This window comes from Scylla paramamosain, chromosome 7, assembly GCF_035594125.1.
Source record: "Scylla paramamosain isolate STU-SP2022 chromosome 7, ASM3559412v1, whole genome shotgun sequence".
NCBI classification, from domain to species: Eukaryota; Metazoa; Arthropoda; class Malacostraca; order Decapoda; family Portunidae; genus Scylla; species Scylla paramamosain.
Genome location: NC_087157.1, coordinates 27435616 through 27456008, shown reverse-complemented (window position 1 = coordinate 27456008; position 20393 = coordinate 27435616). Strand labels below are relative to the sequence as shown.

The 20393-nt window shown below is 40.3% G+C and overlaps 1 long non-coding RNA gene across 3 annotated transcripts in view; it reads left to right on the top strand.

Annotated features, from left to right (window-relative positions):
- Positions 1 to 20393, top strand: part of LOC135101840 (uncharacterized) — a 213146-nt gene that overhangs the window by 126814 nt on the left and 65939 nt on the right. For all 3 annotated transcript variants that reach the window (XR_010269395.1, XR_010269394.1, XR_010269396.1), the window contains exon 4: positions 4016 to 4065. This is a non-coding gene — a long non-coding RNA (uncharacterized LOC135101840). The remainder of the gene's footprint in view (positions 1 to 4015; positions 4066 to 20393) is intronic.

Sequence of the window (20393 nt, the reverse complement as noted above, 5' to 3'; positions counted from 1 at the left end):
CGCAGTCGCCGCATCGCAATCGCCGCATCGCATATCGTCGCATCGCAATCGCCGCATCGCATATCGTCGCATCGCAATCGCCGCATCGCAGTCGTCGCATCGCAATCGCCGCATCGCATATCGTCGCATCGCAATCGCCGCATCGCAGTCGTCGCATCGCAATCGCCGCATCGCATATCGTCGCATCGCAATCGCCGCATCGCAATCGCCGCATCGCAGTCGCCGCATCGCAATCGCCGCATCGCATATCGTCGCATCGCAATCGCCGCATCGCAGTCGCCGCATCGCAATCGCCGCATCGCATATCGTCACATCGCAATCGCCGCATCGCAATCGCCGCATCGCAGTCGCCGCATCGCAATCGCCGCATCGCATATCGTCGCATCGCAATCGCCGCATCGCAATCGCCGCATCGCAGTCGCCGCATCGCAATCGCCGCATCGCATATCGTCACATCGCAATCGCCGCATCGCATATCGTCGCATCGCATATCGTCGCATCGCAATCGCCGCATCGCATATCGTCACATCGCAATCGCCGCATCGCATATCGTCGCATCGCAGTCGCCGCATCGCAATCGCCGCATCGCATATCGTCACATCGCAGTCGCCGCATCGCATATCGTCGCATCGCAATCGTCGCAACGCAATCGCCGCATCGCTTATCGTCGCATCGCTATCGCAGCATCGCTATCACCTATCGTCGCATTGCTGTCTGCGTTACTCATACCTTTTTCGTTAAAGTTTCGTTATCGTTATTATCATTAACATTATCATTACTACTACTATTATTACTACTACTATTACTAATAATAATAATAATACTTTCATCATCATCATCATCTTTGTCTTTATTATTGTTGTAGCCGTTATTACTACATTTTTTTTCTCTCGTAAGGCATGAAGTGATTAACAGTGCCTGCCGTTGCGAGGTGAGTGTGGCGATGACAGGTGAAAGGGGTCATGGGGTTTTAGGAGCAGGTGTCCGGGTGTATGCCACGTAATTTCTTTAATTCTTGCCTTGCCGAGTAATCCGAATAAAACAAGGCATGGGCTCATTTATACCTTGACCCGGACGGACACTCGGACTCAAACCGTGCCGGGAGATACTGTACGATCCTTAGACCCAAACATTCGCTTCACTCTCCATTGAAGCAGCGCAGCATGACACAGACTCCCAAGTACTGCTGTTCTGTTACTAGTTGTTGCATTTACTCGTCTCCTTCAGGTTTCTTTATATATATTATGTAGCTTATGTTAATTTTAGGTGTCTTATTGATTCTCTCTCTCTCTCTCTCTCTCTCTCTCTCTCTCTCTCTCTCTCTCTCTCTCTCTCTCTCTCTCTCTCTCTCTCTCTCTCTCTCTCTCTCTCTCTCTCTCTCTCTCTCTCTCTCTCTCTCTCTCTCTCTCTCTGACTCGTATCGACATATGGTGAATTTACGAGTACTGTAGAGAGAAAGAGAGAGAGAGAGAGAGCAGTCAACATAGGCTCAGAAAAGATAGAGATAGCTCGTATTTTACAGCCTATCTCTTTTTTTTTTTTCGCAGAGCGGTGGAGAACAAAGGAAAGGAAAAAGACTTTGTGAGTGAGTGAGTTTCAGATGTCGTGGAGAGAGAGAGAGAGAGAGAGAGAGAGAGAGAGAGAGAGAGAGAGAGAGAGAGAGAGAGAGAGAGAGAGAATATGTTAGCTAGTGGGTTAGTGAGAGTGAGAGAGATGGATTATAGTCACACACCATTACCTCTCATTCGGGTACACCACGCCCCTTGAGAGAGAGAGAGAGAGAGAGAGAGAGAGAGAGAGAGAGAGAGAGAGAGAGAGAGAGAGAGAGAGAGAGAGAGAGAGAGAGAGAGTTTTGCTATCGTGACCTAATTTACCTTTCATTTTAACTAATTCATAAACATCAACATTAAAGTATCATCATTATCCTCGTCATCATCATCATCACTTGTGTTTTTATTAATTAACTGTTGTATTTATCATTGTAAATACTGTTGTTGTCATAGTAATGGTAGCACCAGCAGTAGTAGTAATACCAGTGGTAGTAGGAAGAGGTGGTGGTGCTCCTAGTGACGTGGTGTATGTGTGTGTGTGTGTGTGTGTGTGTGTGTGTGTGTGTGTGTGTGTGTGTGTGTGTGTGTGTGTGTGTCCGTGTCCTTTTCAAACATTTCTTTCATTCTGAGAAATACAGCTCTTCTGTCCTCCTCCTCCTCCTCCTCCTCCTCCTCTTCCTTCTCTTCCTCTTCCTCCTCCTCCTCCTCCTCCTCCTTCTCTTCCTCCTCCTCCTCCTTCTCTTCCTCCTCCTCCTCCTCGTCCTCCGGGATAAACACATTAGGTCATCACAGGGAAGAACTGACGCAGCATATAAAAGCTTCTAATTTCTCTCTGAAGAACCTCGCAAGAGTTTCATTTCAGACACAATGGGAGAACTCACCCGCCCTCCTACCCTGAGAGAGAGAGAGAGAGAGAGAGAGAGAGAGAGAGAGAGAGAGAGAGAGAGAGAGAGAGAGAGAGAGAGAGAGAGAGAGCGGAGGGGAGTACAGAAATATTTTGTTACCTCTGTAATTCATCTTTTAATGTTTTTTTCTATATATTCACCGATATACCGTATTTTTTTTTATCGTACTTCAATATTACAAGTCTCGTATATTTTATCCCACGCTAACAATTTCAATATTTCACTTTTTTCTTCTTTTTCTTTTCACTCCATTTATATCAGTGACTTTATACAGCAAAGAAAGGAGAAAGAAAGAGTTGGCAGCTGCGTCGGGGCTTTAGGCGACCACTCTGAAAACGTTGCAATTCGCCAGACAAGAAGTTATCCTTAATTGAGAGGTGTGTGCAGGTGAGGAGTGGCGCTGAGGGAGGGAAGGGAGAGGGGGTGGGAAGTGAAATGAAGTGGAGGAAGAGGAGGATTAGACATGGACAGGAATACGAAAGAGGAAAGAAGATAAGAGAAGGAAGATGATGAGTAGGAGGACAAGAAAGACGAAGACGTTGAAAAGGTGGACGAGAAATTTGAAGAGCATTGAGAGGAGATGATGGAAGGTGAAGGAAAGGAAAGGGGAAAGGAAAGGGGAGTGAGAGGAGAGGATGTAGGAAGGTAGAGAGTGAAAGGTGCTGAATGTGAATAAGGGAAAGAGAAAAAGAGAGGATGAAAGGTGTGTGTGTGTGTGTGTGTGTGTGTGTGTGTGTGTGAGGAAGGTGTCAAGTGAGAGATGCTTTAAGAGGAAGAGGAGGAGGAGGAGGAGAGGGGACTTCAAAGGGACGCAAGGATGAGGAAGTTTTAAGTGTTGATCCCAAGTGACAGAATCTTGTGATGCTCTGAAGGGTATGTGTATATTTAGGTCAGACATCTAGTAGCGAGATACTTACATGATCCTGCTGGGAGGGGCTTAAATAGTGTAGGCCTTTCATTTCTCTAACTCTCTCCTTCTCTTTCCTCTCTTTTTCTCTCTTCTAGTGCAGTTCTCTCTTGTATTGAGTGTTTCCATTCAGACTCACCTCGTTAGTTCTACTCTGATTCAACATGTATTAATACTTCTCAGTTTTTTTCCCCTTAATGTTTTTTATACCCCTTTTTTTTACCAACTTTTGAGTCGAGGTATGCTATTTGTGGTATTCTCTCGCTACACACACACACACACACACACACACACACACACACACACACACACACACACACACACACACACACACACACACACACACACACGAGAGGTAGGTAGTATTTTTTTCTGTTCTTCACTCTTTCAGGCTCTTTCTCAACTACTAGTAGGTCCTGTGAATGCTGTGTGCTGGATGAACAGAAGCTACAGTGTGAAAGAGCAATACTAACTGTCTGGTATTGGTGGGCGGGGAGGAATCGAACACAGCATCTGTTATTTGTGAGGAGAGGTAACCCAATGCACCACTAACTACCACTTCTACTATTACTACTACTACTACTACTACTACTACTACTACTGCTACTACTACTACACCTATGAAAATAATAACGTTTATTTTCTTTCCCCAGGTTGTGATGGCCATGAGGACGAGGACAGACCGCTACACGTCACAAACAAGGTCATTTGAGTTCCTTAGGTCACACCAAGTCAGGGAAGAAGGGTTCGGTTCACATTTGGGCGCTTTTAAAATCATTTAGTTATATTTTTACTTGAGAAGGTCGTGATATTATTGACCAAACCTTTGCCACTTAGAGACTTGTAATGTAAACTCATGCTATTTCTCCTTGTTCTTCCTTCTCTCTCTCTTTTTTTTTTTATTTAGACTTACAGTAAGCCAAAAGGTAGACGTTTTTGGTATAGGTGTTCAGAAACCTACACATATAATGGAAAGAAAATGTATACAAAATAATTTTAATACCAGTCTCTTCTTTCCCTCGTTTTTCATGTCTCTCCTCCTCTCTGTTCCTCTGTCTTCACCTCTCAAGGCTCCATATGACTTCGTTTTTTTTGTGGTGCTGAAGTTTCAGTTAGTCAGCCAGTCAGTTAGTCAGTCGGTCAGTTAGTCAGTCGGTCAGTCAGTTGGTCAATTTATCAGTCTCTCTCTCTCTCTCTCTCTCTCTCTCTCTCTCTCTCTCTCTCTCTCTCTCTCTCTCTCTCTCTCTCTCTCTCTCTCTCTCTCTCTCTCTCTCTCTCTCTCTCTCTCTCTCTCTCTCTCTCAGTACCCGCTTTGTTTATGCCTCAGCAAACTTTTAACCAAAATTTTCCACTTTTATCCTCGTTATTCTTCTGCGTTTATTTTTTTCCTTCATACTTTTCTTCTTGTCTTTCATCTTAATTAGTTCCCTAGGTTGCCATTTTTTTTTCCTCCTTCCAATACTTTTTTTTTTCGTCTCTCTCCTCGTCTTCGTTGTTGTTGTTGTTGTTGTTGTTGTTGTTGTATTTTTCCTTTTCTTTTTCTTTTTTTCTTCTTCTCTTTAGTTCTTTTACAACACATGACATTTATTTGCTAACTTGAGGAAGAGGAATGATTCTCTCTCTCTCTCTCTCTCTCTCTCTCTCTCTCTCTCTCTCTCTCTCTCTCTCTCTCTCTCTCTCTCTCTCTCTCTCTCTCTCTCCTTCCCCTTTGAAGCCGCCCAAACTCACCATTATTTTTTCAATAAGTGGAACGGTAGAGTAATACTGTGTGTGTGTGTGTGTGTGTGTGTGTGTGTGTGTGTGTGTGTGTGTGTGTGTGTGTTTGATAAGAGAGGGGAGAAAGGAAAGACGGTTGATTGGGTAATAGGGTTTAGGGTATCAGAGAGAGAGAGAGAGAGAGAGAGAGAGAGAGAGAGAGAGAGAGAGAGAGAGAGAGAGAGAGAGAGGAGCATTTTCAGCAAATTTGGGGAGTTTGATATGACTTTTCCAACCCGAGCACTCATTGGAAGGCAGACTTGAGTTACCTAGAGAGAGAGAGAGAGAGAGAGAGAGAGAGAGAGAGAGAGAGAGAGAGAGAGAGAGAGAGAGAGAGAGAGACACCAAAATACACGCACACAGACAGATTGACAGAGAAAAGTAGAAAACACACACACACACACACACTCATACAATTACAACTTTCTCACATACAGGGACAAAAGTTAAGGGTGGGGTCCCGTAAGGTCGCAGTCCCCCAGCAGAGTGTCGTGAATCACAGTAAGTTAGCTAGTTACCGTAGATTCATAGTTAGGGCGTGGGAGGGTGGGGCGGGAGGGAGGGGCAGTCGGGGCGTCTCTGTGGAGGCTTCATTTGTCAGCGTTCGGGAAAAAGAGGAGGTGTGAGATGAAATTAAAGAGGGAGATATAAATAAAGAGTCTAGTTTGCTTGGTTTTTGTTCTGTAGTAATCTAAAGCTTGAAAACGTAAAGCTTTCTTCATAAATTATTTTAAATGCCAGCAAGCAGCACAAAGAAGCGAAGGTATAAGATGAAATTGAGATACGAATTATATACAGGTAGAGATCCAAGTTTATTTATTTATTTATTTAATTCGAACCCTGAAAACTCAAGCCGACCTTTATGAATTATTATAAATTATAGGAAACCGCACAAAAGGGACGAAGGTATAAGCCTAAATGAAAGACGAGGGATATGTATATTGTCAGAGATCAAATTTCATTGTTCACTGTTCTTTCTCTTAATCCAAAGCTTACGCGGACCCAAAGCAACCGTTGCTAATGATAATAGATTTTAACAAACAGTAGAAAATACATTCAGGTCCTTCATAAAACACCTGATTGCACTATTCTGGATCAAATTAAAGATAGAGAAGTATAGTTAGAGGTCCAGATTTTATTGTTTACTGAGTTCTTTCAATCCACAGCTTGTACGTGAATTTAAGACGAGCTCCGTAAATCATTAGGAATTATGACAAGGAGCAAAAACATTTAAATCCCTCTAAAGCTTTCTGATTACTCTGGTCACGACGAGCTAAGCTGATGCAAGGCCACCTCCCTCCTCTGTACACTGTCCTCACGTGCCTCGCCTCCAGCGGCGCGTGTCGAGAGTCGTATGGATGCACTTCGGTAAATAATATCCTTCATATCTTTCACCGCTTTTATTAGGAAACACTGCAACATTCTTCGTGTGTCTGTTTTCTCTCTGCCAGCAACTTGAACGGTTTCAGAAGCTGAGTGTGAAGACGCCTCAAACTAAATTGGCTCTCTCTCTCTCTCTCTCTCTCTCTCTCTCTCTCTCTCTCTCTCTCTCTCTCTCTCTCTCTCTCTCTCTCTCTCTCTCTCTCTCTCTCTCTCTCTCTCTCTCTCTCTCTCTCTCTCTCTCTCTCTCTCTCTCTCTCTCTCTCTCTCTCTCTCTCTCTCTCTCTCTCTCTCTCTCTCTCTCTCTCTCTCTCTCTCTCTCTCTCTCTCTCTCTCTCTCTCTCTCTCTCTCTCTCTCTCTCTCTCTCTCTCTCTCTCTCTCTCTCTCTCTCTCTCTCTCTCTCTCTCTCTCTCTCTCTCTCTCTCTCTCTCTCTCTCTCTCTCTCTCTCTCTCACATTGTTTAAAAACGCCAGCATGAATAGCTCTGAGGAGATTCTTCAAACTTTTATTTATCTAATTTGCTTATTTATTTATTTGTTCATTCATTGATTTATTACTCAGCATACTGGAAGCCTCCTGTCCACCAACCTTTTCTTTACATTATAACAAGCTAATTGGCTATTGAGAGGCACAGTATTCCAGTAGTTAAAGACCCTTAGCTATCTCTTTATCTAGTTGTATGTAGAACTAGCTTGATTTCATACTTTTTTTTTATTATTAACTCAATTGGTGACTGAAAACCGCGTACATATTTTTCTACTAAAACACGGGAGGCTCTTCTACTTCTCTGCCTATAGGATTTTTTTATTTATTTATTTATTTATTTTTTTTTTTTATGCTGGTCTGAGATGGGGGGAACACTCGCCACACTCAGCCAGTAAGCCTCCTCCTCCTCTTAGTCATCCTTCTTCTCCTCTTTTTCCTCTCCACGTCCTCTCAGCTAAGTCCGGGAGGAGCGGCACGGCTATTTGCGAGGGAAGAAGAAAACTGAGGTGCCCCACTCAAATAGAAATCTGGAGTGGGGTGCTGCGTAGAAAACGAGCGTCAATCCCCGTGCACTAGGAGCGAAAGAAAACGTGCTTCTGAATGCTCGATTGACAGGAGGAGGAGGAGGAGGAGGAATGGGAACCGGAGAAAGAGGAAGAGGAGTATCAGGAAGAGGTGAAGGAGTAGTAAATTGTCCGTAAGAAACTCTCGACAAGTGGTCAACCCGAACTCGGTGCTCTCGAGGCTTCAAATCGTGATCGATTCTGATTCGAAGCTGCTTCACTGAGACGGCAAACGAACCCTCGAGTCTGGCCGAGTCGTGTCAAGTACTGGGAAGACTTGCAAGGGATTTAAGTTGAAAAGGAGATAAACAGTGATGACTAAAGGATTACGGCACATCACACACACACACACACGGTAATTTTCCTCTGTTCTCATTTCATTTGTATAAAGTTTCGGAAGGGAATGTTTTTTTGTGTATTTCTGCTGCATAGTGCTGAAGAGAGAAAAAAAAAACTTTCTTACTTTAGTGTTGCCGTTAAATTTGTTTGTTTTTGTTGTTTTAGTCTTTGTGGTTGTTAATGTTGTTGTGATTCTTGTTGTGGTGGTTAAGATTGTTATTAGTGTGTCGGTTTTTGTTGTTATCATTGTTGCTAGTTGAAGTAAGAGTATAGTAGTAGTAGTAGTAGTAGTACATGTAATAATAATTGTTGAGTTATGTTTATTTTTCCGTATCCTGTTACCCTTTCATTCCTTCCCTTGTGTAGTAATTTCTTCCTGTATTTCCTATTATCCTCTTCCCTTCCTGCTCTTAAATATTCTTTTATCGCTTTCCCTTTCGTTTCGTTTTTCTAATTGTATTCCTCGCCGTTGTATGCTTTGTTGAGTTCCATTCATTGCATTTCATCCCGCACCTTTGTATAATTTCATTCCGTGTTCCTTGTTCAGCTTTGCATCTTGTACTGTTCCCTCCTCCTGTGGTGTTGTTTGTTTCTCTTTATTCTTGTTGTCTTATTCCTAGTAACTTTCTTTGCTTGTATTTCTTTTTCTTTTTTTGTCTGTATTTCTATTTCCCTTTTTTTATAACTTTTTCTTTCATTTTACGTTTTTTTTTCCGTTTCTCCCTCTTTACTCTTTTTTTCATTTCATTTCTTTTCATATTTTTAGGGTCCATTTCATTATTCATTCCTTTATTCTTTCCTCATATTTTTTTAGTCAGTTTCATTTCTTGTTCACGTTCTGGTTTCGTTTCGTTTCGTTTCGTGTTGTTGCGTTCTATCGGTTTTTCATCTTATTCTATTTTTCTCTTTTTTTATCTCTAATTTTTCGGTTCATTTCATCCTGTTTTCGTTTTCATTTCAAACGTATCCACTCAATTTTGTTTCGTTCACTGCTGCGTTCTTTTGATTCTTATCTTACATTATTTTCTTTTCTTTCATTCTTTTTTTCTTTTCTTTCATTCTTTTTTCTTTTCTTTCATTCTTTCTTTCCATTTTCCGGTTCATTTCATAGTTTTCTTTTTTTGTTTCATTCATAATCTCTTCTTTTTTCCCTTTCCTTCCGTTTCTTATCAGTTTTATTGTCGTACTTTTTTATTTTCCTTTTTTTTGCTTCTATTTTATCAACTTCATTTCCTTGTATTTTTACTTCAACTTCGCCTTTATATATATATATATATATATATATATATATATATATATATATATATATATATATATATATATATATATATATATATATATATATATATATATATATATATATATATATATATATATATATATATATATATATATATATATATATATATATATATATATATATATATATATATATATATATATATATATATATATATATATATATATATATATATATATATATATATATATATATATATATATATATATATATATATATATATATATATATATATATATATATATATATATATATATATATATATATATATATATATATATATATATATATATATATATATATATATATATATATATATATATATAGTTCAGGATTGTCACTTTTTTCTTTTTTTCCTTTTTTTTTTTTTTTTTTTATTGTGAGTGTGGGTGACCTCAATTTCTTCACGCTTTGTTCACCACACACACACACACACACACACACACACACACACACACACACACACACACACACACACACACACACACACACACACACACACACACACACTTCCATTCCACTCCATTCCATTCCTGTTCGGTCCGTTGCTGGTCCATTGTTTGACCCGTACCGTTCTGTTCCGTCCCAGTGACCTTGCCTGTTAATCCCTGCAGCGTGTTGGATTTTCTCTACACTGACCCTGACCTAACCTAACATTAATCACACTCCACCTCCCTCCCTCTCTCCCTCCCTACACAGACACACTCCTCCATTCTTTCTCTCCTCCGTCTCTTTTTTTTCCGCACCAGGTAAGGTAATATGAGTTAGGAAAAAAGGAAGACAAGGGCTACATTTGAGGTTATGGGGATGGAAGTAAAGGAGAGATGCGAGGGAAAAGTTTGCCCAATACGGGGAGTTTACATAATTGGAGGGAAGTTTTGTGAGACTCGTAGACGGCAGAAGGAGAAGAAAGAAGGTGTGGAAGTTATGGAAGAAGGGAGAGAAGGGAGGGAAAGGGAAAAAGAGAGAGAGAGAGAGAGAGAGAGAGAGAGAGAGAGAGAGAGAGAGAGAGAGAGAGAGAGAGAGAGAGAGAGAGAGAAAGGAAAGTGAAGAAGAATAAAAGGAAAAAGAAAAGAACAAAAAGGAATAAAAAAGAAGCACCAACAGAAAAGGAAAAGAACAAAGAGAAAGGAAAGGAAAAGAAACAAAAAGCAAAAGAAAAAAAGAAAAGAAGAGTGGAAAAACGAGGAGAGAGGAAGGGGAAAAAGAAGGGAAGGGGGAGAGAAGAGACAGAGAAACAGGCAAAAAAAGACAGACAGACAGACAGACAGACAGAGACAAGCAGAAAATTACATAAAAGAAGCTCAGTGTATATGAAAGGAAAGAAGGAGGGAAAGTAAGAGAGAAAAGAAGTGGAGGAAAAGTAGGAGGTAAGGAAGGAAGGAAGGAAGGAAGGTGAACGAAGAGGGGGAAGTACGGAATATATTTACAATTAATCGTGAGAGGAATAAAAGTAATATAAGGAGGAGGAAGAGGAGGAGGAGGAAGAGGAGGAGGAGGAGAAGGAGGAGGAGGAGGAGGGAAAAAAGGAGAGAAGCGCAGGAGGAAGAAAAGGACTAAGAGAAGGGAGTAAGGAATAAATTTACACTAAATCTAAAGAGAGAGAGAGAGAGAGAGAGAGAGAGAGAGAGAGAGAGAGAGAGAGAGAGAGTCATGAGTGGGAGTGCGGCAGGAAAATGTTTAGGGAGAATGAGGGAGAGGGAGGAGAGTCACTGTCAGGGAGATGAATGGCGCGTGAGCTGTCAAGGTCACGGAAATGGACAGGTATTGCGCAGGCCTCTTACTTGGTGGTGGTGGTGGTGGTGGTGGTGGTAGTAGCAATAAGAAGGGGAATCTGGTGGTGGTTGTGGTAGTAATGGTAGTAGTTGTAGTAGTGGTGGTGGTGATTGTGGTGGTAATAGTAGTAGTAATAGTAGTAGGAGGAGGAGGAGGAACCTGGTGGAGATGGTGGTAGTGGTAGTAGTAGTAGTAGTAGTAGTAGTAGTAGTAGTAGTAGTAATTTGTGTATCTTAACCTGTATTTAACTTTTTAAGGTATAATAATAGTCTTACGGTTACAGACAAGATACAAGTCGCTTTCCCGGAACAGGTATGTAATTACTCTTACCTGTATTCTTTTAGTCTATATAATCATTTACACTGAATCTGTATATGCACAAGACCTTTCATAATGTTTACGTACTTTTAATTACTTGACACATTGTATCTTGTATATTTGACCACAGTGTTACCGTGTGTGTGTGTGTGTGTGTGTGTGTGTGTGTGTGTGTGTGTGTGTAAAGAGCGGAAACAAAGTTGTGTGTGTATATCTCTGGTCGTAAACGGCAGCGAGGGGAGTGATGCATACACACACACACACACACACACACACACACACACACACACACACACACACACACACACACACACACACACACACACACACACACACACACACACACACAGAACACTTACCCACTGTTAGTCATTGCCATTTTAACACTACCTCCTCCTCCTCCTCCTCCTCCTCCTCCTCCTCCTCCTCCTCCTCCTCCTCCTCCTCCTCCTCCTCCTCCTCTTCGAAAGCCACCATGAATAATTATATACTGTATCATCTTGTCTCCTTTAATAATTACAAGTGTTTAATTCATGTTTTTACCGCCTGAAATTCACCTTCGTGTTTATCCACTGCTAAATATTGAGTCAGGATTAAGGTTGCGTTAATTGGCGTGTTTCCCTTCTTAGTTTATTTAAAGATTCGTTTATTTATTCCTTCTTGTATCATTTGGCAAGTTATTAATATTTTTCTTCATTTATCTATTCATTTTTTTCGTGGGTTATTCATGTTACTGCTGCCGCCGAAACCACCACCACCACCACCACCAGCACCACGACCACCACCACCAACTTTCAATGTCACGTAGGAATATTCTTCGATTTTATATCACTGAAACTACTATGCTCTCTCTCTCTCTCTCTCTCTCTCTCTCTCTCTCTCTCTCTCTCTCTCTCTCTCTCTCTCTCTCTCTCTCTCTCTCTCTTGACAGTAAGGCTTAAATATTGAATAGATGGTAGTAATGTTGAAGTTTCTTTCTCCTCACCCTCTTCTTCCTCTTCCTCTTCCTCTTGACAGAAAAATGCAGAAAGTCGATAGTTTGTGTTTGAAGTTTCGTAAATTTTGCACAAGGTTCTTTTCTTTGTGCCTAGTGGTGTAGTAGTAGTAGTAGTAGTAGTAGTGGTGGTGGTGGTGGTGGTAGTAGTAGTAATAGAAATCCTGAGACTCCTTCATTAAGAGAGAGAGAGAGAGAGAGAGAGAGAGAGAGAGAGAGAGAGAGAGAGAGAGAGAGAGAGAGAGAGAGAGAGAGCGAGAGCAATTTCCAGAGAGCATATTATCATCCTACTTCTTCCTCTATACAAGAAAAGAAAAATCTGAGTTGCCCTAAAAGCTCGACTCATGAATATATTGGGTCTCTCTCTCTCTCTCTCTCTCTCTCTCTCTCTCTCTCTCTCTCTCTCTCTCTCTCTCTCTCTCTCTCTCTCTCTCTCTCTCTCTCTCTCTCTCTCTCATGTGTTCATCCATCCTGTTCTGGAAGAAGAGTGTGCGTGCGTGCGTGCGTGTAGTAGTAGTAGTAGTAGTAGTAGTAGTAGTAGTAGTCGTTGTAATTTCTGTTGTATTTGTTGTTGTTGTGGATTTTACTTTTTTTTTACTAGTAATTTTATTTACTTTATTTATTTTTTTCCCATCTTTGAAGACACCATTCAAATCCCAACGCCAGCCATCACCACATGATTCCTTGGCCCATAAATCCTGAAACACACACACACACACACACACACACACACACACAAAGAAACATACCCAAGTAGAGCGCACTACATCACATACACGACGTGACAACACCGCGACGTGGAACTCCTTAAGAAAAGAGAGAGAAACGTTTGACCACAGGGTATCATCTCTCGCTTCCCTTAACACAAACGTTTGCCCACAAGGTACACTATCATATCTCTCTTCCCTTGACTACGATACAGCGAGCCAGAAAGTACCGTAGACAGATTTGTGCTTGATTGTGGAATATTGTAAAGTATTTTCAAGTACAGGTAGACGGATAAAGGCTGCCCCAGGTGCGTAAATCACAGATGAAGGGCGTGATGACCATGACGGGTGAGAAGTGGAGCTGGAAAATGTGAAAGTTATTGCGAGGATTTCAAGTCTGGAAAGAATTAAATATGTATGTTATTGAGAAGGACATTTGCGATAGAGAGAGAGAGAGAGAGAGAGAGAGAGAGAGAGAGAGAGAGAGAGAGAGAGAGAGAGAGAGAGAGAGAGAGAGAGAGAGAGAATATGGCAGTCAGTAAAGCATAAAACATAAGAGAAAACTCACATACTCGTATAGTAAAGATATTTCATTAAACAACGCATGACCTAGAATATTCTCCGTGAGATCCATTGTAACGTTTCTACACAACATTGCTCCTCCACAAAAGAACTTAAAGGAAAGACTCACTCCAGTACCCGAAGTAGCCATTGTCAGTAGCCTTAACCTTGACTGCCTCGGGAGGGAAGTACTAAGACGATTCAAGAACATAAACTAAAGTGACCATTAATATCCTTGGATCCTTCTTCTCTTGAGTGCTTTGGTGTTCAGACTTTTTTCCACCCTTTATTATTTATTTAACTATTTGATTTACTTTGTCTATTCATTTATTTATCTATTTATTTTACTTTATTCTATTTCATTTTTGTCCGTGCCTGGTTTCCCTGACACAGAAAGATATCCATAGATCTAAATCCTTGCATGGCTATTTGAACACTACTTTTGACTAGCTATTGAGTAAAGAAGAAAAAAGACGAACGAGTGAGATGAAAAGGAGTAGAATGAAGAGGATAGCGAAAAGATCGTATGAAAAAAATAAAAGTTGGAAAGAAAGGGGAACAGTTGAGAAGAAAAGAAGGACAGGAGGAGCAGGATAAGTAAAGGAAGGCATGAATATAAAAAATATTAAAAATATTTAAAATATTTAAATATAAATATTTAAAAATTAAAAGTTGGAAAGAAAAGGGAACAGTTTAGAAGAAAAGAAGGACAGGAGGAGCAGGATAAGTAAAGGAAGGCATGAATATAAAAAAACATAAAAAAAAATAAAAAGTATGAAAACGAAGCAGCTACGGTGGCGTGCTGCAATAGAAAAAAAAAAGGGGGAAACGAATGAGAAGAGAAAGAATAGTATGAAAAAGAAAAGAAGGATAAAAAAGAAAGAAAGATAATGAAAGGAATGCATGAATAAAAGTGAAAAGTATGAAAAAAGCTACGCTGGCGTGGTACAATAAAGAAAAGTAGGAAAAGGGAAAGAATAAGAACAAAAAAGGAGAAGCAAGAAGAGCAAGCGGAGGAGATGACGAAAAAGAAATCCAATAAAGAAAAAAACAGGAAAGGTGAAAGAGCAAGCGAAGGAGGGTGACGAAAGAGAAAACCAATAAAGAAAAAGACAAGAAAGGTGAGACGCCACTCTGGTGTACAACAACAAAAACAAAAACAAAAAAAAGTAGGATAAAGGTGAGAAATGAAAACAGAAGGATTAGTACGAAAAGAGAGAAGAACGAGGAGGATGACGAAAAAGATATAATAAAATATGAATACAGGAAGGAGAGAAAGCTACTCAGACGTGCTCCAATAAATAAATAAATAAAAAAAAACTAAAAAGGAACGAGTGAGAGGAAAATAAGTAAGAGGAAAAGGTAAAAGACAAAAGAACGAAAAAGAAGACAAATAAAATGGAAAAGGGGAAACTACTCTGGCGTGGTGCAATAAAAATAAAAATAAAATAAAAAAACACAGGATAAAAGGGAACGAATAAGAAAAAAAAAGGATTACTAGGAGAAAGAAGAAGAGAAGAAGAAAGAAGAAGACGAAAAAGAAGACATGGAATGAAAAAGAAACAGGAAAAGAAGGGGGAAAAAAGAAAAAGCGAACGAATGATAAAGAAAAAGAAAAATTAGAACAGTAGAATGCAAAAGAGGATAACGAAAAACATAAATAAAAGATGGAAAGAAAAAAAAAGACTGAAAAAAAAAAGGAAAGCTGCTCAGACGTGGTACAATATGTCACCCAGACGAGGAACTATCCCACAGAGACGAGCAAGAACACACGCCCAGACACAGACACACAATCTTCTCTCTGGCTGTGTTTGAATATCCCCCAGAGAAGGTGAGCAAGGGAGGACTGCACAAAAAAAAAAAAAAAAGAAAAAAAAACGTAAAATGCAGCAGCCAGCGAGGACGCGGAGGGAGGAGGAATGGAGACGCAGAAAAGGGTTAAGTCCTGAGTAAAATTTGAAAAGGAGAATATGAGGAGAGGAACATGTTGGGAAATGCAAAAATGTCGATAACAGAAGAAAGAAATCCAATTAAGGAAGAAATGGGATCTGACGAAGCAGAAATGGGAGAGAGAGAGAGAGAGAGAGAGAGAGAGAGAGAGAGAGAGAGAGAGAGAGAGAGGGGGGAATAACTAGGAATTAAGAGATTTATTTTCTATGAATATGTCCAAAATAATACCAAGTGAATAAGTATGAGAGTGCGATGTAATAACAGAAAGAATGCATAAACAACAAGGGGAGAGAGAGAGAGAGAGAGAGAGAGAGAGAGAGAGAGAGAGAGAGACAGAGAGACAGAGAGAGAGAGAGAGAGAGAGAGAGAGAGGCAATAGCAGATACCATACATAGAAAGAAAAATACAAATTAAAAAAAAGAAAGCGAGAAAAGTTAAATAATGAATACTAATAAGTAAAGAATGTAGATGAAGTTAAAGATGAAGGATAATAAAGGAAGCTAAAATATTACGAAGATTTGGTGTATTATTTCATCACAAAGCATATGATATATTGCGCCAATAAACGCAGCATAAATCTACAGGAAAGCCAAATACTATCACTCAAGCCTTGAAAAACAATGAAACCCACACATGAATATTAGCAGCTGAGTAGATAAGACAGTAGCAACTCTGCACGAAACACTTCAAGTAAAAACACGTCAATTTGAAAAGTAACAAAAATAAATGAATAAATAAAAATAATAATAATAATAGTTAAAGTATCAGAAAACGAAAAAAAAAATACACTGGACGAACGAAATTAAGAGAAAGGAAAAACGAAAGAACACGTGAAATGTTTATAAATTAGCGGGGAAAAAAAAGATACATACCAGCATAAGTTATCGCTTTAATTAAACGCACCTGATATCAGTACAACGCAGTGGATTGGGTTAGGGCGGAAATCTGAGCTGGATATGAAGGGAACGCCTGCGATAAAAGAGCGAAGCATTGAAATAACGTAAAAGAAGGAAGGTATCGTTTTAATCAAATCTCGCAAAAGTTCAAAGCGATGAATTTGATGAAGTAAAAACAGAGGAAGGAAAAAAAGAAAGAGAATGTACTTGTGTTAATTATATCTAGTTTGCCTACGAAATAAAGAAGAGGAAAAGGAAAAGAAAAGAAAAACGAAACGGAAGATTGAAATTAAATTAAGAAGAAACTGGTAAGCATGAAAAGTAAAAAGAAAAAGGAAAACTGATAACATGAAGAGGTTACAGGGGAAACTATTAAAGGGTGATTTTAAAGTGCCTTATTGTTCCCTTGTGTATTCTGAGCGTTTCGAGAGAGAGAGAGAGAGAGAGAGAGAGAGAGAGAGAGAGAGAGAGAGAGAGAGAGAGAGAGAGAGTTAATATCAGAAGCCATTGAAAACAGTCCTTCAAAACAACTCACCATTATTCACTTGAACTCCCGACCGCCAAGTTCTACCAGAGTCATAGTTTCCTGGTACTATTTTCTAAAGCGAGAACGAAAACAAATTTGAAGAGAAGTTTAGGCCTGCTTTTTTTCTTTTTTCTTGTATACCTTTGTTGTTGCCCTTAGCCAAAACCCCTCTCAAAAATAAACAAATAAATATAAAAACTCTTGCACTAGCTTATAAAATGGAAGCCGCGCAGGTTATTGACATCACAGGTTGAGACTGGAAAAATAAGAAATTATAGTGTATTGCGGATGAAAAAAAGTACGAGAAGAGGATCAAACATACACAACTCGGTTAAAAAGTTTGCTTAAGAGAGATCTTGTGATCTGGTGTGTGTGTGTGTGTGTGTGTGTGTGTGTGTGTATGTGTGTGTGAAAGCTAATACGGCCAGCGAGTGTAAAATAGAGAACGATAAGTCGTATTTTTTATGATAGCAACGGTGGGAGGGAGAATTGGTTGCGGTAGAGAGAGAGAGAGAGAGAGAGAGAGAGAGAGAGAGAGAGAGAGAGAGAGAGAGAGAGAGAGAGAGAGGATGGAGAAACGATGAGGGAATTTTAACTGAGGCAGAAGAAAGGAAGGAAAAAAATTAAGAGAGGAGAAAAGGAGGGATGAAGAGAAGGGAATTCAGGGGAATACTACGCACGCACTCACACACACACACACACACACACACACACACACACACACACACACACACACACACACACACACACACACACACACACACACACACACACACACACACACACACACACACACACACACACACGAATTGATACTCGAAGCATAAATATATACATACACGAACCGAATGTGTACATAACACAGTGGAGTACACACACACACACACACACACACACACACACACACACACACACACACACACACACACACACACACACACACACACACACACACACACACACACATTTTCTAATATCTAAGGAATGCGACGTCTTTGTGTTCATATATGCTCCTCCTCCTCCTCCTCCTCCTCCTCCTCCTCCTCCTCCTCCTCCTCCTCCTCCTCCTCCTGCTCCTGACTTACCTTTCAAAATAAGAATCAGAACTGGTTATATTAAAACTTTGCAATTCTCTGGCTCGATCCCATTTTAAGCACTGCCTATAAGTTTGGTCTTTGTTACAAAAAAGTAAAGAAAAAATAGATAAATAAATAAATAAGAAAATAGGTATTGGTAGTTCATATTCTTACAAAACTTTCTATGGATTCTCTTCACACTTTTTTTTTTTTTCTGCCGGCCCTTGTTGGGAGTAGCCGTGGATGTCGAGGACCCTTCGCCTGTGCTTCCCCGGTTCCCACAATGTGTGCTAGATAAAGTATCCCCCACAAGCAGCTCTGAATGAACCAACTGCTGCTGTTTGTTCTTTCTGTGTATTTCTGTGAGTTCATTCTCCTCCTGTTTCTCATCTTCCTCGTCCTTCTCTTCCTCATGTCTCTTCTCCTCTTCCTCGTCCCTCTTTTCTTCCTTTTTTCTCGTCCCTCCTCCTCCACCTCCTCCTCCTATTCCTCCTTCTCTGCCATGTTTACTGTCATGTGTCATTCAGTTCTATGGAAAATTCTACTCAGATGATTCCACCCATAAGAATTTCATGGTTTACACACAGAATGATAATCCCAAAATAAGACAGCATACCCTTTATTAACGCATCTATAGGGAACAGTATTTGTCAAGGGGAACAATGTTTTTTTTTTTTTTTTTTTTTTTTTGAGGAATCTTGTAATTGGAATTGCCGTGAGAAGATGATGATTTATCTGAAGGAACTTACGGTGTTGGGTCTCTTAATATAATCTTTTGTCTGTTACTTTAGGTATAACAAGCTGCGTGGTTCGTCATAAGAACATAAAAGCTGCTGTGGTTGATTAGTTTTTCTATGATCTTAAGTCCTCTTTATTCTCTTCTCTTCTCTTGTTCAGCCTTTTCCTCATCCTCCTCCTTGTTCTCTTCGATTCTTTCTTCGTGTTCCTGTGTGTGTTCTTACTTCTCTTGTTTTCCTCCACTTCATCCTTCACCTTCTTCTCTTCCGTTCTTTCTTTGTGTTCCCTTGCTTTCCTCCGTCCCTTGTTCCTCCTAATCCTTCTTTTCTTCAGGTCTTTCCTTGTGTTATGTGTCCTTCCTTCTCTTGTTCCTCCTCTTCCTTCTCGTCCTTCTTTTCACTTTTTTTTTCTGTGCGTTACCTGCATACACCTCCTCCTCCTCCTCCTCCTCCTCCTCCTCCTCCTCCTCCTCCTAGCTCAAAACTTAGCCAACAATGTTCTGATGTCGTGAAGAAAGCGAATAAAGTAATTGATTTAATCGGCACATCTTTTGAATATAAATCTAAGGATACAATCCTCACTTTGTATAACTCTTTAGTCCGTCCCCTTTTGGAATATTGCGTTCAAGCATGGTGCCCCTACTACCAGAAAGACATCGATAAATTAGAAAGAGTTCAGCGTAGAGTAACAAAAATGATACCAAGCCTAAGAAACAAATTACACGAAGAGCGTCTTACAGAATTAAATCTATTCCCATTAACACAAAGAAGACTAAGAGGCGACTTAATACAGGTGTTTAAAATCATCAAAGGCATTGATAACATGGACTGCAGTAAATATTTCTCTATAGGCTCTTCAAATTACACGCGAGGAAACGGTTGCAAAATTGTTAGGAAATCCTTCAACTCTCAAGAATCAAAAATCATTTTTTTTTCCATCGAGTAGTAAATCTATGGAATGGGCTTCCTCGGGACGTGATAGACTGCAACACCGTTGAGACCTTCAAACCCCGTCTTGATAAATATCTTGCCTGCAATCCGCGGCTAACAGTGTTTGTTTGTTAGTGATAAACTTCCTTGCCTTCAGGAAATGGGGGCACCTCATTTCATCTATTTTCTTTCTTTCCTATAAAATTTCCTTTTTTTTTTTTTTTTTCCTCTCCTCTAACCCCGTAAAGTATTTTTTTCCGACCTGTTTTCCTGTACGGCTTATGCCGGAGGGAGTGGAGGGTGGGGCGGGAGCCTTCTGCTTTCCTGTCCTTTTCTACTATCATCTTAGTAGTCCTAGGTCACTCGTAGGGACAACAAGGTCTGCTGTGGCCTGTTTTTCTGTGTAACTCTATGTAACTCCTCCTCCTCCTCTTCCTCCTCCTCCTCCTCCTCCTCCTCCTCCTCCTCCTCCTCCTCCTCCTCCAAATAAGCCACCTGCATCACTCAGAGGACAACCACGTGCAGACATTGAAAGCCTCCGTCTCGCCTCTCCGTGAATGTGACCAGGTGATTGCCTCAGCTCCTGTATATTGCCGTTACCTGTCCGTATGTGTGTGTGTGTGTGTGTGTGTGTGTGTGTGTGTGTGTGTGTGTGTGTATGGAGATTATTTCCTTTGTCCATATATTTTATTCATCGTGATCCGTTTAGAAAGGAACTGCAGATGAGTGATTGAGG